We start from the raw sequence: 7,915 nt of genomic DNA on the forward strand, positions 1-7,915 counted from the left end.
GCGGAGTTTTTATTCCCTTTGAAGTCTGTGATGATATTAATTCCCTGCCACATGCTTCTAGAGTCGGTGATGTTGAACTGTCCTTCAATCTTGTCCCTGTACTGGCGTTTGGCTGCTCTGATAGTTCTGACTGGCTTGTTTATGCTCCTCCACATTCCCGGAATTAAAAGTGGAGGTACGCGCATTAAGTGCCGCACGAACATCGCTATTAATCCATGATTTCTGGTTAGGGTAGATCCGTATAGTTTTGGTCGGCACTACATCATCTATGCACTTCCTGATGAAACACGTTACAGTATCAGCATAGACCTCAATGTCATCATCAGAGGTTGACCGGAACATCTCCCAGTCCATGTGATCAAAACAATCTTGTAGCATAGAATCTGACTGGTCTGAACAGCACTGGATCGTTCTGAGGGGCGGGTGCTTCCTGTTTCAGTTTCTGCCAGTAAGCGGGCAGAAGCAGAAAGGAAGAGTGGTCCAATTTGCCAAATGGTGGGCAGGGGAGGGATTTGTAGCCATCCCAGAAGGGAGAGTAGCAATGGTCCAAAACCCGGTCCCCTCGTGTGTTGAAACTGATGTGTTGGAAGTATTTCAGTGCTATTGTCTTGAAGTTGGCTTTGTTAAATCACAATGAACTCGGCCTCAGGGTGCATGGTTTTCTGCTCACTTATACTCCCATACAGTTCCTTGAGTGCCCGGTCTGTGGCGGCTTGTGGCGGGATGTACAAAGCTGTGATAATGACCGCTGTGAACTCCCTCGGTAGCCAGAATGGTCGACACAGAAGCATGAGAAATTCCAGATCAGGAGAGCAGAAAGACTTGATAGAATATACACTCCTCTGATCACACCAGAATTTGTTGATCATAAAACATACACCACCACCTCTGCTTTTACCTGAGAGGTCTTTCGCTCTGTCCGCTCGGTGCACGGAGAACCCTACGGGTTTGATGGCTGAGTCTGGAATCTCTGTAGACATCTAAGTTTCTGTAAGGCAGATAATGCTGCAATCCCTCATCTCTCATTGGAAAGAGATCCGCGCTCTCAGCTTGCACAGATTGTTGTCCAGAGACTGAACATTTGCCAGTAGAATACTGGGTAGCATGGGTCGATTTGTGCAATGTCTTAGTCTGACGAGAATGCTGGCTCTCCTTCCCTTCCCTTGTCTGGCTGCCCAGACAAAGGGCTCCGCTGTCCGGTTTGTAAACAGCAGGTCGGCATTGAGGTATTTAATGTCCGGTTTTCGGTGTGCTATTGCAGAACCAATGTCCAAAAGTGTTTGTGTATCGTAGACAATAAGGCAGACAATATCCAAGACAAAAAAACATAAGAATTGTAGACAAAACAAACAAAAAACTGCAACATTGGGTCGGAGCTCGCAATGCAGCAGCCATACTCGGCGCCATCTTGAGCATGATTATTTTCATCCTACCTCCATATACAGCCTTCGGAGGCAGCATTTTCCTGGTTTCGGATGTAGCCTTGAAGTTGCGCTCACGCGTTCGTGCGCATCAAGCTCGAGCCTCAATCTCCTGACAGTTTAAACAGCCTGGATCACCTGCTTGGATTGTTACAGATAGACCGTCGTGATTTGTGAATCAGAGGAACTTTTGATGCTGATCCTGGAGTTTTTGATTCTGGCTGATAGAATACGTGCTTCAGAGGAAGATATTAGATGAGCACTTGATGGGAAGAAAACGCTGGATTTTCGTGAGGTTCGTGAATTACATCTGTTTGAACGAGATATGTGCATATTTGCAGATGGTATATATGATATTAGTTTTATAGATATTTGCCTTTTTATCATTGGCCAAGACAGTTAAAGTTACAGGGAACTGTTGAGAGAGAGGGAGAATGAAACAGATGAGCACTTTAACATTATGAGCTGAAACGTATGTGCCGCGGCTCTGATATGCAGACCGTTTAAATGACACTGTGTTGCACACTGGTCTATTATTGTAGTAACACGATGCACGTAACAACAAAACGAACCGTGACTGGTCGTTTACATGTCTCAGTCGCTTCACATGCAAGCAGGCGTTTTTCGGTGCCCTCAAGAAAAAATTTATCAGCCGATGCAATAATTAAAAATGTCAGAATATCAGCTGATTTATCGGCTTCAGTGATATATCGGTCGACCACTAGTAGGGATACACTGTTTGTCCATGCTCATGAGGAGGCCATGTCTCTAGATAAATGCGCTTTTACGCCAATAGGGCATCTCACGCCCTGTGATTCATAAGCGAGGGCGATCGCATCAACGATCCAGTGAGAGAGCCTTTGTTTGGAAATGGACATGCCTTTTCTGTTTCCAGCATAACAAACAAAAAGCTGATCTGACAGTCTAAACTCTCATGCACAATGCCCGCATGGGGCATAATAAATACGCTAACTGCTCCTCATCCGAATGAGGTGGTGGAGAAAACTTGTAGGTGGACTATCTGAGCCCTAAAGGATGTAGAAAGCATCTTAGGCACATAGCCTTTTTTGGGTTTGATGGTGGCTTTCGAAAACCACAGACCGAATTCCAGACATAAACTGTCAACCGACAGCACCTGTACATCACCAACCCGTTTGTCTTAGGCCAGAGGCTACAGCAGTGCAGTCTTTAGAGAGAGCACACACAACTCAACAGATTCCAATGGTTCGAACGGGGGCCTCATGAGCACCCTCAGCACCAGATTTAAGTCCCATGTTGGAACCGTTGCAGAGTGAGGGGGTTCAAGTGCCTCGCTCCCCTAAGGAACTTTATGATCAGATCATGTCTGCCTATAGAGGAGCAGCCTCTCTGGCTTGAAATGCTGAGATGGTCGCTACATAAACCTTAAGCGTTGATGGAGTAAGACCTGCTTCGAACCGCTCTTGAAGGAATGTAAGGATCTCCATTATGGAGCAATTCACATGCCATTTTAGTGCATAAAGGCATCTCATAGATGGTGCTCTAGCCTGAAAAATGGTTTTCATTACAGACTGAGCCAGTTCAGGCTTGTTCGCTGTGCTCCGTTCCACAGCTCCGGCTGGGGATGCCAAATCATGCCCTGCACTTGAGAGAGTAGATCCCTCCTCAGCTGTATTTCCCATGGGGGGGCCGTCTAATATCTCCATCATTTCCGGAAACCATGGCTGGTTGGACCATTTTGGTGCAGCCAACAGAACCAAACAGAATCTTGTCCTCTCGGACTTTGCTGATGACAGAGTGAAGGAGACATACCGGGTGAAACGCATATTTGCATTTTGTCGGCCATTTGTGGGCCATAGCATCCACCTCCAGTGGGGCTTATGGACGTGGTGCAACAAATAGGGCAGTGGGTTGTCTCCGCGGAGGTGAATAGGTCGACTTCCGCTTTGTTGAACATTTCCCAAATCCTCAGAACTGTCTGGGAATTAAGTCTCCATTCCCTTGCCATCGGTCCCTGACACGACAGCATGTCCGCTCCACAGGTCAGATGGCCTGGAACACATGTTGTGCGCAGGGAGGGGAGATGTTAGATGCATCCGTAGTCACCACTTTCCATCTGAAAACCGGACCCAGCATAACACCATGCTTATAAAGGTTGGGAGCTGTCCATGGTGCTAGAGCAGCCAGACAGCTGCAAGTCACTGTGACATGCCCCTGACAGATGCAAGTCATGGTGACATGCCCCTCTCACCAGGTGTGACACGGTACATGGTGTTTGAGCCAGCACTAGAGAGGTCTCATGTGTAAAATGGTATGACGTGGCTACTGCCGCTATAAAACCCAGCATTTTCTTACAAGACTTCAGTGTAAATGCTTTCCCCAGTTTGAGGTTGGGCTGGCACAAGAGCTTCCTCGGGTTCTTCCATCTCTATCTCACAGCCCTGCCTTGCTTCCTCATGTGGTCCCTCGAGACTTAACACAGAGGAAGCGGTCGGGAGGGCGCGGGAGGCAGAATCGTCCCTCAGAATAAGGCGACCCTAGAGCAGAGCGTCTTGACACTCATGTCCCCACTCTGAGGGCAGTCTATCCCCATGAGAGCTGCTTCGACGTGGGTGTGGCCCAGGCAGCGAACGTAGCTCTAATGTTTGTCAGCCGGAGAGATGTGTCGCTCACAGGAACACTTGCATTACAACATCTTTAAAAAGACACGTACACACGGCTCTTTTATAGAGTGTTTTACATCACTTGGATGGAATATTACATATGTAAGGGAAAATCCGCGGCTAGGTGTGCGTTACAAGATTTTAAATGCATGACGTGGAGGTGAAGAACCACCTGACCCGAAGCGGAGAAACTTTTTGCTGAAACATTAGAGGAGGCAGGTGAAGATTTCGCTGCAGGAGCTGAGAATCAGGCGAAGAACGTCCTGATGCATCTGCAGGGAAATCCCGTCCACTGGAAGGTGTCCGTCAACTGCGAAGAGAGGGCTGATCAAGACGAGATGATTGTTGTAGTCAAGATGAGACGATGTCGGTCATGAAGGAAGAAAATACAGAAGAAATGGTGATTGAGCGGCCGCTTATATAGGGCAAATGCATGCCTAAAAGGGTGGGGCTCAAACACCATTGCCAATCACAAGATTAGCATTATGATACAAGGGCTTCAACTAGGTCATGGAAAAGGAATTCCCCAAAGTGTTTCACTGCAATGTTGAGTGAATTGAATCGATAGGGAAAGGTTTAGACCCTGTTAAGACCTGTATTTAGGGCTGACCATATGTGATCTGATCACCCGAAACGCATCTTAATACCAGGTAGAAACAAGGCCAAACAAGTCTATGTAGAGATAATCAAATTTTCCTGCTTTGCCAAAAATTTGTGATGTAAATACAGTACATGTTTGTAAATAGGTAACAGTTGATGTCAAAAAGTGTTTCTTTCTATATTCTCAACCCAAATACAGCTGGCACAAGCTCTCAAAGGTGATGGCTACATTACTATCATTTTGAGTCTAAGGTGAGTACCACTTTTTGTAAATACAAGATTTTTATATTCTGTAAGTAAAATTAACTTGTGGAGGCATGATTAATGTGTCTTTTACCCCTTTGAATATTGTTGCAGATAACATTTTCCACATTGATCTTGCCATTATGACTTGAAGTAGAAACTTTGGTTTGGGCAGCTAATAATCAAAAGTCTTGCTTCTCACAGGTGTTATTTCATATGAAATAAGTTTTTGTTGCACCATGTATGTGTTTTTCATGATAATTTCCTTTACCCACCATTACAGTGCTGGTAGTATAATTGCAGAAGTGCAGAATTTCTATGAACTTTCATCCAATGCCACAACAAATTCAGTTACAATCAAGATTGGTGAAGCAATTGACAAAAAAGTAATTACAAATGGCAATACATTTAATGATATGTGCCTAAAGCTTCTTTTCACCTGTTTTACTGCAGGAATATTAAACAATTTAACAATTTCAAGCATAAGAAAGAATCATTATAACTCACTATTGTAAATTTGATCATGCTCATTTCACAGAAAAAAAAAAATTGTGTACTATTGGATTCTGTGACAATACCACCACAGACTGTACGGGTGATGGTATTGCGACGTGCAGTTGCAAAGAAGGGTACATCAGATCCCAATTCACATCTCAGGCCTGCATTTGTGAGTGTCTTTAAGCATGTATCTTTGTTTCCTTCAGTTGCTCCTCACTGTTTTGTAGCAGAAGTTCAAATAATTTGGGTTCTCATAATTGTATTATTTTGCTCCTGTCTCTTTACAGCTTGTCCCAGTGGGAAACAGGCGATTGATTCAGAACGCTGTGAAACGTAGACACTTGCATCAAGTCATTTAAAGTTTTTTTCATATATAAAATAAATAAATGAAATGTATTAGAATGTATGTCATGAAAATGTACTGTATGGCTGCGTGATGTTTTTTGAAATATGTATTTGTACACAGTGAACAGCAGCGTAATAAGGATCTTATTGTACTTTGATGGTTTAATCACAGCATCACTAACAGGGGTTTTGTTTATTTAAAGTGTCCATTTGGCTTCTCTGGATTCAACTGCAATGATCGTAAGTCAGTGCTGATAACATACGTATAGTTTCCATCATCATTTTACTTTGAGGTGAGAGTGGCCGGGAACATTTACAGTTCGGTCTGTGTATACAGTAATTCATATTCACTGTCATTACAGCATATCTTCTGGTCGTGGTCATGGTGTCCTGTGTGTTGGTTGGATTGCTGATCATCTTTATGGTGTCCCTGATAGTTGTAAGCTGCAGGTAAGGTTTCAATGACAGCTTATTCATGTCAAATGAGACCCATCTACACAAACACACTGCGGATACATGAGACATGTTTTTGTCTGTGTTTTCATTCACCATTGCAGGAATCCAAAGGAAAGATCCTCCTCCAAAGAAGACTTAAGTTCATATAATGATATGGAAATGCACAAACCTGCGGGTGACCAAAAATCCCTCGGAGAACAAAGCAGTAAGACCACAGCTAAAACACTACTGAACACAGACACAAGGGGAAATTAACAAAGAATCAATTATTTTACAACACTGTTTTCCATCATTTGATCATCATTTGATGAATTACTGCTGCCATAATTGCTTGGAAATGTACACACATTTATATTTTAAACAACATTCAGTTTACAGCCTGATTTCTGTGGGCGGTAACAGTGCAACACTCAGTGCAGCAAGCAAATTGTGCTGACTTTTGCTGATAAGGAACAATCACACCAATAAATAAATAAATAAATAAATAAATAAATGCGTTATGTGTTAACATCTGAATAAACTGGTTTTATTAATGTCAAAAATATTATTTAACATCCCTGAATCAACCTGAATACATTACGTTACACCAACAACAGTCATTTTAAGGGTTAGATCAGTAACAGATCAGTTGCAGGTTACCACATTTTACAGTGTAAATTGTACAATGACGGAACTGTTTGGTGAATTCGTCTCTGAATGTTGCAATATGCCTTTATTACTCTGAATTTGAATGGTGGCTTACTCAAAATTCTGAATCTTTTAAGTTTATTGGTGTCAACAATTTTGTCTTATTGTATTGATTGCAAACTATAAAATATTTCAAATATATCATAGATTTAATCTCATCGATTGATAAAAGTATCTGCTAGTTAATTAACATTGTTTGTGTTTTTTTAGCGTTACGCTGATTATGATGACTATGACGAGGTGAGCTACAAGAGTCAAGTTCCTCCAGCATATTCTGGCTATGGTGTGAAGGGAGTGGAAAATGGCTCAAGGGGATTGCAAAACTCATACTATCGGCAAGATGATGACAGAATGCGCAGATATTAGCATCACATGATCAAGACAATTCCCCGCATTTGGATGATTTTGTTTCTTCTTCACTTGGACTGTATCACTTTTTTTTTTTTTTTTTTACTTCTTTATGGCCAAAACGTCAAAGGTTTCAAGGCAGAGAATAATTAAATACAGCTATAACAAACAGACATTAGAGTATTATATACATACCTTAATCTTAAAAACAGAATTCCTCCATTTTTATATTTTGTGGAATTACATTTTTTTTTCTTTTTTTTTTTCTTGTATACAGTATATGCTTTTTGTTTTAAAGAAGTATTTGGATAAAATAAAAGATTCTTCTTGAATGCAAGTTATGTCTTTCACATTTATAGATTTATTTTTTATTGTTTATTTTTTTCTAGCAACACTAAAACATATTAATGCTTATTATTCGGTTATTGTTGTGGAGTCAAATATTTTAATGTTTTTCATGTTTATGACATACTGTATTATGGTTTTAATGCTGTTAATGCTTCTGCTGGAACCTAGGTATAATAAATGCATCTTATTTTTCATAATCAGAATATTTTCTCATAACCACTGATTATTTCTAGATGCAGAATTAGCAATAAATCTAATTTATTCAGAGAGAGAGAAATATTCAATGTTCAAATTGGGTCTGTAACAGTTCAATCTTTAACTATGATG

The 7,915-nt window shown here is 41.6% G+C and overlaps 1 long non-coding RNA gene across 1 annotated transcript; it reads left to right on the forward strand.

Moving 5' to 3' along the window:
- The first annotated feature begins 6,112 nt into the window (after positions 1-6,112).
- LOC127423304 (uncharacterized) lies at positions 6,113-7,424 on the forward strand. Its single transcript, XR_007894299.1, has 3 exons — positions 6,113-6,199; positions 6,307-6,410; positions 7,103-7,424. It is a non-coding gene; the product is annotated as an uncharacterized LOC127423304 (long non-coding RNA).
- The last annotated feature ends 491 nt before the right edge of the window (positions 7,425-7,915 follow it).

This window comes from Myxocyprinus asiaticus, chromosome 32 (assembly GCF_019703515.2).
Source record: "Myxocyprinus asiaticus isolate MX2 ecotype Aquarium Trade chromosome 32, UBuf_Myxa_2, whole genome shotgun sequence".
In the NCBI taxonomy this organism is placed as follows: Eukaryota; Metazoa; Chordata; class Actinopteri; order Cypriniformes; family Catostomidae; genus Myxocyprinus; species Myxocyprinus asiaticus.